The sequence below is a fragment of the Nyctereutes procyonoides genome, unplaced genomic scaffold (genome assembly GCF_905146905.1).
Source record: "Nyctereutes procyonoides isolate TBG_1078 unplaced genomic scaffold, NYPRO_anot_genome, whole genome shotgun sequence".
Lineage (NCBI taxonomy): Eukaryota > Metazoa > Chordata > Mammalia > Carnivora > Canidae > Nyctereutes > Nyctereutes procyonoides.
The window spans coordinates 50,729,377-50,742,919 of NW_026575146.1; the positions used below are offsets into that span (position 1 = coordinate 50,729,377).

Here is a 13,543-nt window from a genome sequence, read left to right on the forward strand (position 1 = left end):
CTTATTTTTCTTTGAAGAGGATTAAATTTTCTACAGAAAACTGAGCATGATAGATTATTTTTTTAAAGTGCTATATGGCCTTGGTTCTGCTGTAAAATTCTCAGTGATCTGTAGAATCAAATGCTTGTTTGGAGGCTGACTTTTGATCATCTGTAAAACTTGTGTGGGAACCAAATCAGTCACAAGATCCCTTTCTACTCCAAAAATCTTATTAAAATAAACAAATAGCCAAAAAAGAAACCCACATTTTTTTTTTCAATATGGTCTGTCAAGTAGTTGTCAAATGGACAGCTACCAAATGTCACTTCCTAAATATTACAGCAATGGTTGCTTTAAGAAGCATCACTTGTAGGAGGTTGCACAAAGAAAGCAAATGCCAGCACAACTTCATGTTGAAAATTGAGTGATCATTAAATCAAAAAAAGAGATTTCGATAACGAACTTACTTTTAGATCTCATTCATTCATAAATTTATTCTTGAAATTACACCTATCATTGACATTTTCTTTCTCTGTAAAATAAACTTGATATCTAATTAGAAATTTGACTATGCTCAGTAAACTTTAGCAAGCCTCATTTAAAATATCAGAGCTTATTATTATGCTCAGTATATTTTAATACTTTTTGAGATGTCAATGGAATCTCTCTCAAGAGACAGGATCCTGCCCAAAGTTGCATAGTGAAAATATGGTCACAACTTTGGTTTCTTGACATACATTCCTTTAAACAATTATTTAAATTCTAAACGGTCTCTCAGATTTCAGTTAAGCTTTAAACTGAAAATGAAAATAAAACTTGTAGTATACTGAGCCTGTATCGGATGACTAGGTGGACGGATGGGTGATAGAAACTGAGTGGCTAATTTCATTAGTACCTAGTGTTGTATGTTCCTGGGCGATTCAGTAAAAAACAAATAGATTTGCAAAACAATACCATTTAATTTAAAATTTAATTTTCCTCTAAATTTCTGTTTGGAAGTCTAAGCATTACTAATTTACATGCAAAAAAGTAGCAGGACAACTGTTTTCTTCCTAAATCCAGCCCGCCCCCCCTCCCCACGCTTTCTCTGCATGTACTAAAAAGCCTTTACTGGTACCAATTTCTACCTTTACATAGATCTTCTAGGTTGCATTTTTACCAATTTACTTTCCATTAATCTTTATGTAGTAACAAATTGGCAGGATGACAAATAAGCAGGCAAAGAGGAGAGAATGCCAAAATGTTTTCATTTCACTCCTAAGCAGTAAAAAAGAGGAAGACACCACTTTCATCTTTTTGATATGAATACTTCATTTTCACTCCTAGAATGAGAGAATACATTCTGCTTTATTTGGGAAAAAAAAAAAGTTTCCCTGAGGTGTAAAAGAATTGTAGATAAAGGAAAATACATTGCACTCCATAGCACTTACAGCTAGTTCACTCTAGCTACTTCTTCTTCTAAAACTGGTTTTCCAAAAATCTAAAGTAAATTTACTGAAAGCCAGGACTATTCTTTTGGTACAGAAAACATATTTAATTCATTAACTTTTTTTTTTTTTTTACATTCTTAATTGGTATTTTTTTCTAAGAAATGTCACAAAATGAGTTACATTGTAAATATTTCCAAGGTTTGGAAGAATGGTGACTTATTTTGGGATTGTAAAATGAAATGGCCTACATTTGAGTATATGGTTAAGTTTGAATTGGTTATCAGATTACTGTAATATTTTTAAAGTGTTAGGATTATGAAATTTGTATTAATGTGATGCATCATGTATCTCTTTATTGTAATTTCCAAGATATCAGAATGGGTCAGGTTCATGGTTCTTTTTCTGTTTTATTATCTAACCCTTCTTATGACCTAAGATAACATAAAATTACATATAATGTAAAAGTATTCCATGTATTATGTGTGTGTGTGTGTGTGTGTGTGTGTGTGTAATCCGCAAAACAGTAGAAATCCACAGACCAAAGGTTAGTTTCCCCTTTTCTCCTGTAGGAGACAGTTTGCCCAGATTTTACAAAATGGGAATTGGAAGTACACTACATTGCTTCTGCATTTGCTCCTGAGTTGAGCATGCTTGCTTCTTTGCCATGGGCCACCAGTCTCATCACAGATCAAGAACATGGCTTGACATACTTGGGCTGCTCTCCATAGAAAGAGATTTTTCTTTAATAGAAATATTATTTTTCTTAATATTCCTCATATGCCTACCTTGCAGGAAAACATACACACCTATTCACATAATTCGTTCATCCCCAAATCCATCCTTCAGAGTACATTTACCAAATAGATGTTTTTTTAGTCTAGAATAAAAATCCTACAGGACTCCACAGGATATTAGATGTGGAAAGGTTTTCACAATAGTCTAGGGAGAATAAAGATATAGTAATTCTGGTCATCTTTTGAATTTTCTCAGAAATATGAATAGTGAATATACTTTTTTTTACCCCCTGTTTGTCATTGGGTATCATTTGTTTTCTAAGTATCTAGCTGGTTTGAATCACACTGTATAAATCACATTTATACATATAACACACACATACATACACACAAATACATAAATCTCATGGATAAAAACAAGTTCTCAGAGACACTTTAAATCAGAGTGCAGGGCAGCCCAGGTGGCTCAGCGGTTTAGCGCCGCCTTCAGCCCAGGGCCTGATCCTGGAGACCTGGGATCGAGTTCCACATCGGGCTCCCTGCATGGAGCCTGCTTCTCCCTCTGCCTGTGTCTCTGTCTTTCTGTCTCTGTCTCTCTCTCTCTCTCCCCCCACCCCATGTCTCTCATGAATAAATAAATAAAATCTTATAAATAAATAAATAAATAAATAAATAATTTATTTAATTAACAATAAATAAATAAGAGTGCAAAGAACCAAGCTATTTGTGAACTGTAAACATGTTTTCTTTAACTTCATATAATTTCTTAATAAATAAAAGTTTACAAATCAGGAAATTCCACATAAAGTTCAGGATACTGACATTTATTAAAGTTTATACTATCTTGTTACATTGGGATGGCATCCCGAAATGGCAACAGCAGGATGAATCTGAGTAGTGGTGCACCCTTTCGATTGGGCATAAGCTCTCCATCTTGACATTCTCTCTATCACACACACAATGTATGTATATGCCCTTACAGCCAGCCACTTGTCACTTTTTTACCTTCCAGGATCCTAAAATACGTGTTTGTAATTGTGTTAGAGTTCTCCAGAGAAACAGAATTAATAACATGTACAAATATATACTTATATACACATGTATGTATGCGTATGTGTATGTGTGCATGTGTATATATAAATGGCCCATGCAATTATGATTCATATATATATATGAATCATGTAGGCCTCCATAATTGCATATATATATGTGTGTATATATATATATATATATATATATATACACATATACATATACATATATATATATAAAATCTCCCATTTGCAATCTGGAGACCCAGGAGAGCCTGCCTGTAGTATAGTTTTAATCCAAGTCCTAAGGTATGAGAACCAGAAATGATGGTGTAAGTTCCAGTCCAAGTGGAGAAGATTGATGTCTCAGCTTGAAACCAGATAGAGAAAGCAAATTTTCCATTACCTCTTTTTTGTTCTATTCAGATCTCCAGTAGAACATATGAGGCCCATTCACATTGGGGAGGACAACCTGTTTTACTTAGTGTACCAATTCAAAGATTAATTGTATCCAGAAACACTCTTGATCCACAGGCAGAATAATGTTTGACCAAATATCTGGGCAACCAGTGGCCCCAAGCTAACATATTAAATTAACCACCACAAGTCCACGTCTTGTTAACTTGACACTCATACACATATCTTTAAACCACTCTTAATTTCCAGTAAAGACAATGATAAGGTCATAATTCCACCTCACTTGATACAGCTATGTTTTGTCCAAAGAAAAACACACTAACCCCATTCCCAGAAGAGGGGATAAAGTCCTCAAGTAAATTTATTCTCCTTGACTTAAATGTTACAACATCCCCAAACTTAAATACTATGATATAAAATGTATAATACGTAAATATTTTAAGTCAGTACATAATATGATCATTAAATTATTAATTATGAAAATAAGTCAGTGCATCTTATGTTATATGAAAAGGGAATAAAACAGGGAGGAAAAACAAAGATTAATATATGTCACTACAGTATATACTAATAAGATATGCCCCTATGTATTATACAATATTTTTTTAATTTAATTTAATTTTTTTTAATAAATTGATTTTTATTGGTGTTCGATTTACCAACATACAGAATAACACCCAGTGCTCATCCCGTCAAGTGTCTCCTTCAGTGCCCGTCACCCATTCACCCCCACCCCCCGCCCTCCTCCCCTATATTGTTGGTTATATTAATGCATGATTAATATAAATCATATATATTAAAATATATAGGAAAACATTCATAACAAAATAAGGACAAGGATTTGACAATTACAGTACTAATTTCCATAACTGGTCACGTAATTGTATCTGGTATTTTTTTTTTTTTTAAATTTTATTTATTTATGATAGTCACAGAGAGAGAGGCGCAGAGACACAGGCAGAGGGAGAAGCAGGCTCCATGCACCGGGAGCCCGATGTGGGATTCGATCCCGGGTCTCCAGGATCGCGCCCTGGGCCAAAGGCAGGCGCCAAACCGCTGCGCCACCCGGGGATCCCTTGTATCTGGTATTTATAATGACTTCTTCTACTACCCATTCTGCATCTTCTTTGCTTTCAGGAAGCCCTTTAGCTGCTCCTTGGTTCTTTACCTAGCAAAGTGACCTAAACCTTCATTTTTGAAAGATTTGTGCCAGTGATAGTCCTGCCTGGCCTGAGTTGTTATTTTGGTTTTTTGTTTATTTGTTTGTTTTTTCGTTGTTTTTTTAATACCTTTTTTTACTTCAATCAGTGGGCATGGTAATATTAAGAGACACCCTAAGGGGGGCTCCTATATTCCTTACTTTCATTGTGGAGTGGCAGTCCAGTTTCCCCAGGGTGCTCTGGATTACCCCATCCTGCACTCGACTTCTCTCTTTGCTTGTTTAGTCAGAGGCCTGAGCAACCTAAAGTGGACAGACAGCAGTCTTAATTTCCAGTTCAGCAGACTAACTGTTTTTTCTCCTGGTGGAAGTAGCCTTCTATTTGGAATTCTGTCCTTTAGGCCAACAGAGCAAAGGTCATGGGAACAGGAAGTAAACATTTTGTTAGCGGGTCACTAGGAGTGATGATAGTAAGTGATGACACTCGCATTTCCACTCCTTGATTCCTGGACCCATGAATCCTGGCTATGGGATAAACAACAGCATATATTGGACTCTCATTCAGAGACTCTCATATGCAGCTTTCTCAAGAAAATTGCTGTAGCCTACAAAGTATTCCCATGTAGCTGGGGCTGTAACTGAGTCTTCAAAAGGTCATTCCAAACTTCTATTAAGCCAGCTGTTTCAGGTTCATAAAATAAATGAATTTCATGAGCATGAGCCAAAGCCAGACTTCTTTTACTATGATGTAAGTTCTTTGATCAGAAGCAATGCTGTGTGGAGTACCATGACAGAAGCATTCTGTAAGTCCATGGATAGTAGTTTTAGCAGAAGCACTGCATGTAGGGAAGGAAAATCCATATCCAGAGTAAAAGTGTCTATCTTAATTAGCAGTAATTGTGCCTCGGATAAACCTCATTGGCTATGATACTGCCACTGCGCAAAGCTTAAAAAGTGTCAAACCTCATTGGCTATGATACTGCCACTGCGCAAAGCTTAAAAAGTGTCTATTTTAGTAAGACCAAAATTCTCCCATTCTGTAATGGAAGCAGTCTAATGTAATCAGCCTGCCACCAGATAGGAGAATGACCACTCTGGAGAATGGTGTCATATTGGAGACTCAGTGTTGGTTGGTCTCTGTCCTGGCAGTTTGGGCACTCAGCAGAGGCTGCAGCCAGGTTGGCCTTATTAAGCTGAAATTCAGGTTGTTGAGCCCATGCACAAACTTCCATCTATGCCATCATGGCCAACTTGAGATCATTGGGCAATGATAGGAGTGGCAGACAAAATGACCTAGTTTGTCTACTTATCGAAATTTATCTCAGCTAAGATCACCATTTGACCATTCACAAAGGACACAAATATCTTCACATTTTCTTGCCCATGCAGCAAGGTCTGTCTACATACCTCTTCCTCAGATTTTCTTGTCACTGGTTTTCCAGGCACGTTACTTCTAGGCCCCTGACCATTCAGCCAAACCATTTCCCATGGCCTATAAATTAGTCTATAATCACCTATCTGGTCATTTCTCCTTCCCAGTAGTCCACAACCAAGTGTACCACTCCAAGTTCTGCCCACTGAGAGAATTACCTTTTGCTCCGCTCATTCATTGTTGTCCCAGAAAGCTATAGTGCTCACTGCAGTCATCCAACATTATAAAGTGGTGTCTACCTATCCTGTAATGTCATTTGTAAACCAGGCCTGAATCTTTTCTTCCTCTGTCAACTGGTCATAGGGAACACCCCATCACAGCATAGGTACAGGCCAGAAGAGAAGAGGCAGTGTAGCAAGATGGTATCTATGAGCATTTGGGCCATTTCATGTAACTTACTTGCACCTTCAGAACCTACTTGTGTCGAATCCTATATGTATCACTCCCATTTGATGATGCAGTTTTGTTGTGCACACCCAACTGGATGGCTTGGAAGGATAGGTAGCAGTACCCAGTACATAACAGGAAGCTTAGGTCACATGGTAACTCAGTGGCTTTTTGCTCAAGAATTCTGTCTCTATTGAAGCCCAGTAGCTGGCCAATAGCTGTTTCTCAATTGGAAAATATTTGTGTAGGATGGTAGGGCTTTGCTCTAAAACACTGATGGTCTGTGCTATGAGTTACCTGTAGGGGTTTACCTAAGGCTCTAAAAAGCATCCCTATCGCCACTAACACTTCAAGCACCATTGGGATCTGCTAGATCATATGTTGATCATATGGCCCAAGTGGCAGAAGCAGCTTTCACAGCAGTTTGGATATGTTTCAGAGCCTTCTCCTTTTCTGAGCATCACTCAAAAGCAGTTGCTTTTCACGTCACTGGTAATTGATCCAGAATAACATTCAAATAAGGACTAGTTGCCTTCAAAATTCAAAGAGTGCCAGTAAGTATGGTACCTCTTTTTTTTATTGTCATGGGGGTCAGATGCAACAACCTATTCTTCACCATATCTTGACATCCCCCATGTGAAAGGGATCAAATCAATGGATCTGAGCAGCGGTGTACTCTCTTGACTGAACTTAAGCTCTCCATTTTACACCTTTTCTACCGTTCACATGATGTACATGTATGGCATTCCAACCAGCAACTTGTCTCTTTTAACTTCCAGGTACTTAGAACATATGTTTGCAGTCAGGTCTTAATCTATAAGGAAAATAAAATCTTCTTATCTGCACCATAATTGGTATATTGACTTTTCCACGGTGAAATTAATCCTTTGCATCATTCCGTAATTAGGTTCTCTCTTTCTTTTCCCTGTCCATCTATGCCTAGACCAAATGATAATAGTGCCTTTACTAAGGGAGACTCCTGGGCAGCCCGGGTGGCTCAGCAGTTTAGCACCGCTTCCAGCCCAGGGTCTGATTCTGGAGACCCTGGATCAATCAAGTCCCGCATCTGCAGGACCCTGCATGGAGCCTGCTTCTCCCTCTGCCTATGTCTCTACCTCTGTGTGTGTGTGTGTGTGTGTGTCTTATGAATAAATAAGTAAAATCTTTAAAAAATAAAAACTAAGGGAGACTCCTCTTAATGGCTATACCCTAAAACTACAAGAAAGCTGCAGTTTTGAAATGACTACTTTTAAACTTGATTTGAGTCTTAGATAAGTCCACTCTCTTGTAGAAATCCTCTTCATATTTGCGGGGAAAGAGGAGCAAATTTCTTTAATTCTTCTATTTATGCATACTCAAGTAAGTTGCCTCATAAATGTAATTCATTTTGCTTACCTCAGTAGCAATGATTATGAAGAATATGCTTTAAAGTTTTTTAAGCTTTATCTAAATGTAATTATACTCTCTGTAAAGAGATACCAGGACTAACAGGACCTTTGTTTTTATATCATACTTTTCAGAATTGTAGTACCAGTCAGAATAAAGGCTGAACATAATTACTCATGTTAGATTTGAATTATGAAAGCTGAATACATGGGTGCAAAGAAGACAGGGAAGAGAAAGTGATGTAAGGCAGGTAGTAGGACAGCCTAAGTGCCTCAGTGGTTTAGCGCCTGTCTTTGGCCTGGGGTGTGATCCTGGAGACCTGGGATTGAGTTCCATGTCGGGTTCCCAGCATGGAGCCTGCTTCTCCCTCTGCCTGTGTCTCTGCCTTTCTCTCTCTCTCTCTCTCTCTCTCTCTCTCTCTCTCTCTCTGTCTCTCATGAATAAATAAATAAAATATTTTAAAAAAAAAGCAAAGGCAGGTAGTAGGAGCATGTGCACAGGAATCATGATGTGAAAGGGTATGTTGTGTCTGGAAGAGAAAGTACTTCAATAATGACTAATGTAAACGGTAACGGAAGAGTGATGGGTGAATGTTCAGTGAGGAAACAGAGGGTCTAGAGGTATAGCTGCTATTAAAATAATCCTAGCATGTTTTGCTGAGGATACAAAACAGTGTCTTTAAAGCTTGCTGGTAATGGTTGGCCAAATGGGTTTATGGAGTAGTAACATAATACAAATTGTGTTAAAACAAGTATACCCCATGAGCAATATGTATATTAGACACTGCAGAAGAAGACACCAGGATTCATGACATAGAGTAATGATCTATTTGAATATTTCAGACAAGAATGATAAATATGTGGTATAAAGATTTAGGAATGGGAATGAAGTGTACAAGAGAGATTCAACAGTATTTTATAGTTAAAATTTGCTCACTGAATATGAAAAGCTTAGAAGTGGCAAACAGAACTGATCAACTAGATGATACAGATGATACAGGGAGGATGAGTTAAAAAAATAACTTGAGCCAGTGTATGGACAGGATTATCACTGAAATAAGATCTATTTTAAAGCCCACACATACACATCCAAACACACACACACACACACACACACACACACACACATACACACGTGCACACACACAATCGCACACACAAACAAGTATCGCATCTTTCTTTCTAAAAAAATTTTTTCTTTGATTCTTTAATTCATCAATCCCTCTTTATTAAAAGAATGACCCTATCCTATTCCAAAAGATACTAGGAATTTGTCTCAGAATTGCTTTGGCACACAGATGAATTGTTCCACCTAAATTACCAGTTTATTCAATGGCTGCTTTTACCTCCAACCTTTGCCTACCTTTCTCATTTTGAGGTTAAATTGAGCTGAAAGTTTTCACTGACCAGTGAATACATGTTGAGAAATTGAGTGACATCCTTTCAGTTACATAGAAACTCTAAATCAGAGTTAAAGAAAGCAGTCTTTTGAATCATCAGAGTCACTGACAACATATGTCCACATCTTATTTTATCATCAAAAAAACATTCTTTGGTTCTCTCTTATTGACTGCATTCTACATAGTAGAGGCAAAAAGCCATTTATGACTATGGAGGAAATATTCAAATGAGAATGATGTCCTTCATGGGAAAAATGTGTATTATATCCACATGAAAATAATGAGTTGATAATAAAAAAGAGAAGTTGGGAGCCCCAAAGCATCAAAGGGTCTGCCTTCAATCTAGGAATTGTGCCCATAGAGATGGCAATGAAAACAGGGGTGGTGCTTGGGATTTCCCAAGGAGATAACCATGCAAAAGAGAGAGAAGGGCACTAGGGGTGAGCCTGTGTGTTTCAAGCTTTAAAAGAATATTATTATAAAGGGATGAGGATAATTTTAAGGCGATTAAAGATGGAAAGGAAAACAGGTATCCCAAAAAACTAAGAAGGAGAGAATTTCAGTGGACAAGTGATGCATGATAACACATGGAGCTAAAAGAAGATGAGTTCTTTAAATGATCCACCAAACATGCCAACTGGAGAACATTACTAGTCCAAAGATGACTTGTGTAGGGAAAGCCTTTTGAAGATATCTTTGAGAGCAGTCTTTGCATTTCCAAACTCTCTGATCTAATATGTTGCTGTGGAAATGAGTTACGTGGATTATAAAATCATAAAAGTTTATGCAAAGTAAGTTAGGAAATCCCTTATAAAATCTGATGTAGAGGCACTAGGTGGCTTAGTTGTTTACACATCTGCCTTTGCTCAGGTCATGATCCCAGGGTCCTGGGATCCAGTTCTGCATCAGGCTCCCTGCTCAGTGGGGAGTCTGCTTCCTCCTCTCCCTCTGCCTGCTGGTGCTCCCACTTGTGCTCTCTCTCTCAAATAAATAAATAAATAAAGTTTGACATAAACCTTTACCCAATCATCCAGTAGTTTTGCTCCTAACAATTTATCCAAGTAACATAAAAACATGCTTTCACACACAACAACAACAACAAAAACGTGGTCGCACACATTCATAGTAGCTTTATTCATAATAGCTAAAACTGAGAGCAGCCCCCATGTCTGTCAACTGGAGAGTGAACACTGTGGTATATTTATACAACAGAGTGATAATACTCAGTCATTGGTAGGGGTACTGAGGCAGATTCAGCATGACTGAATCTCAAAAACATTACATGAAGTGAAAATAGCCAGACACAAAAGAGCCGCTATTGTGTGATTTCACGTAGGTGAAGTTTTATACAAACTCACCTAAATGTTGGTCATAGAAATAAGTACAGTGTTGGTGTGTGAGAGCGTGAGGGATTGACTGGGAAGAGATACTGCTGCATTTTCTAAGGATGTAATTGTTCGATATTTTGGTAAGGGTGTGGGTTATACAAGTATAGCATTTGTGAAAATCATGCAGTTGTATACTTAACATTTGATTGTATGTAAATTATTCTTTAATCAAAGGGATGAAGAAACCAAAGTGGAAGGGGAGAATTCACATGGAAAATGATAATACAGAAGCTTACCTATTTGAGAAGGATAAAGAGAAATGTCTAGAGACGAGAGACAAGACGGATGTAGAATTGTTTTAAAATAGTGTGGAAAACTTGTACATATTCATATTAAAAAAGAACAATACAGGGGGAAATGTTAGTTTTAAAGAGAGAGTATTGATAGAGCAATATCCCACAGTAGGCAGAGGAAATTGGATTAAAGTTACCAAACATGTTTTACTTTTCTTCTCTGAAAGGCCACAAAAGAGACAGAGCAGACTCAGATTTAGGGACTTAGTCCAATTAATTTATAGTGGGTTACATAACCAGTCATGAGAACAGACTAAACATAAAAATTTCATTATTTGGGCCCCACGTTGTCCTCACAAGGATAAGAGTATCTCTTGGGCTCTGTAATTGACTTCTAACAAGGCAGATTATTTTGATCATGTTAGAGACATATCTGAAATGGACTCTACCCTGAACTACTGTCTTGGTAAGGACTAAGCAATGGCAATGCTCCTCTAAAATTGTTTTTATAGAGGAAAAGTCAAGCACTGCCAGAAGCTTTGCAAGAATTACAGTGGATTATAAAACCTGATACAAACCAAAATTGCCAGATGCATTTGGAAAGAGCTGACAGATCAGAATATGAAATGTTAACTCAAGCATGAACACTTTTCATCCTGAGTTTAATGAAAAAACACTGAGTATCTGTGAAACAACAGAAAATAAATGGTAAATACCTTGACAATCAGTGAAACATTTTGGCAAAGTGACTTCACTTTGCCATTAATTTTGGACTCTAATAGAATATGTTGGCCAGAATTATTAGGAACAAACGAATGGGTAAAAAGCAATCCATGTATGTTTGTGCAGTGCTATTAGGAATTTGAGAATGTCTGAGAATGATTAGAAAATCTTAAAGAACAATACTGGTTTAAATAATGACAAACAGTCCAATGCTCCAAAAACAAAGCTCCAAAGTGGCTTCACTGAAAATTACTTATATTTGAAACTATGGATTAAGAAACTTCAGTAAATAAACCAAATGGAAACCGTCTGAGAGGAGAATGACAGAAATAGGAAATAACCTCAAAAAAACCCCACAAAAATATAGTAGGAAAAAAACTCACATGTTTCTATTATGCATTTGGTCTCATTGGGAATAAATCTCTCCATATTGTTTAAAAACTCTGGCTGTGTTACTGTGTAAAATTCCATTTTTTAATAAGTACCTATTTAAATTTTATTATTATTTATTGTTATTACTTTAAATTCTCCCATTTTCTCCCAATAAAATAGACTTATTAAAATTCTGTCAAATATTTGATTCTATTTTTTTTCTATTGCTTGCGACCTATCAAGCTGTTTTTTAAAAATGGATACAAATAATACAATGACACAGGATTTTCATTATTTTTTAATAGAGGATACTACAGTATATAAACAGCCATATCTTTCCCAAGCCACCATGAATCTAGGGGAGGTTGTCTTTGTTTGCCATAACATAATACTAAAGACTGGGAGGTTTAAATCACAGAAATTTATTTCTGAAAGTTCTAAAGTTTCAAATAGAAGAGCAAAGTGTCAGAAAGTTTGGATTCTCCTAAAGCCTGTCTTCTTGGCTTGCAGATAGCCATCTTCTTTCTGAGGCCTCATGTGGTATTTTATCTATATGAGTGATCCCTGATGTTCTTTGTTCTTCTTGTGTTCATAAGGAAACTAGTCCTACTGGGTTAGGGTCCCACTCTTATGTTTTCATTTAACCTTAATACCCTTTTATAGGCTCTATTCCTAAATGCACAAACAATGGGGATTAGGGCTTCTACAGATGAATTGAGGGGGTGACATAATTTAGTCTGTGACAGGGATCCAATCTTGGGGGCCCCATAAGATGAACAACTGGACTAACAATAGGTAACTATTTCCAGTCACCATTAAGGAAGAGTTATTTCATCCAACTAATATTGAGATAAAACCTCAGTTCCTAGACTTGAAGGATTAGCCAGTGTGCCTTCATTTCATCCCTAACCCCATCTCATCCCTAACCCCATGAAAATAGATCATGTCAGATTATCTATTTCTCCTCCTAGAGAGCTGACCTTTGTGATTTCTCCAGATGAGATTATATGAAAATGAACTTTCACAACTTAAGTGCCTCCTAATTAGAGAAGGAGACTCTCATAAAGCAAGAAAGCCAGCCCTACATGTTTTGCTTTGTTGCCTTTTGAACTGTAAGATCCTGATAAGATTGGGGGTGCCTTATGACTATGATATTGGGGGGTCAGGGGAGATTCAATCAGGCTGATTTTTTTTATTAGGTTTAGGCTGGTTTTTGTTTTGTCTTTGTAGCAGATGAGCACAGATACTCTGAGTGTTCCAACCTCTTGAACAATTAGCAAGACCAACCCAATTGAAGAAGGGCAGGGGAGAGAAGGAAGGAAAAATTCCAGATTAGTCTGGCTTGAGATCTGAATGGAAGGTGAAATGAATCGTAGTCTTTGAGAAGGTTGGCTCTAAAGCACGGTGTTTTTCAGTCTCGGCACTGGTGACATCTTGGGCCAGATAATAGTGTGTTGTGGAGAGCCTGTTCTA

The 13,543-nt window shown here is 37.2% G+C and overlaps 1 pseudogene; it reads right to left on the reverse strand.

The window, feature by feature from the left end:
- Window positions 1-5,630: 5,630 nt before the first annotated feature.
- Window positions 5,631-5,698, reverse strand: LOC129501137 (U4 spliceosomal RNA; annotated as a pseudogene).
- Window positions 5,699-13,543: the final 7,845 nt, after the last annotated feature.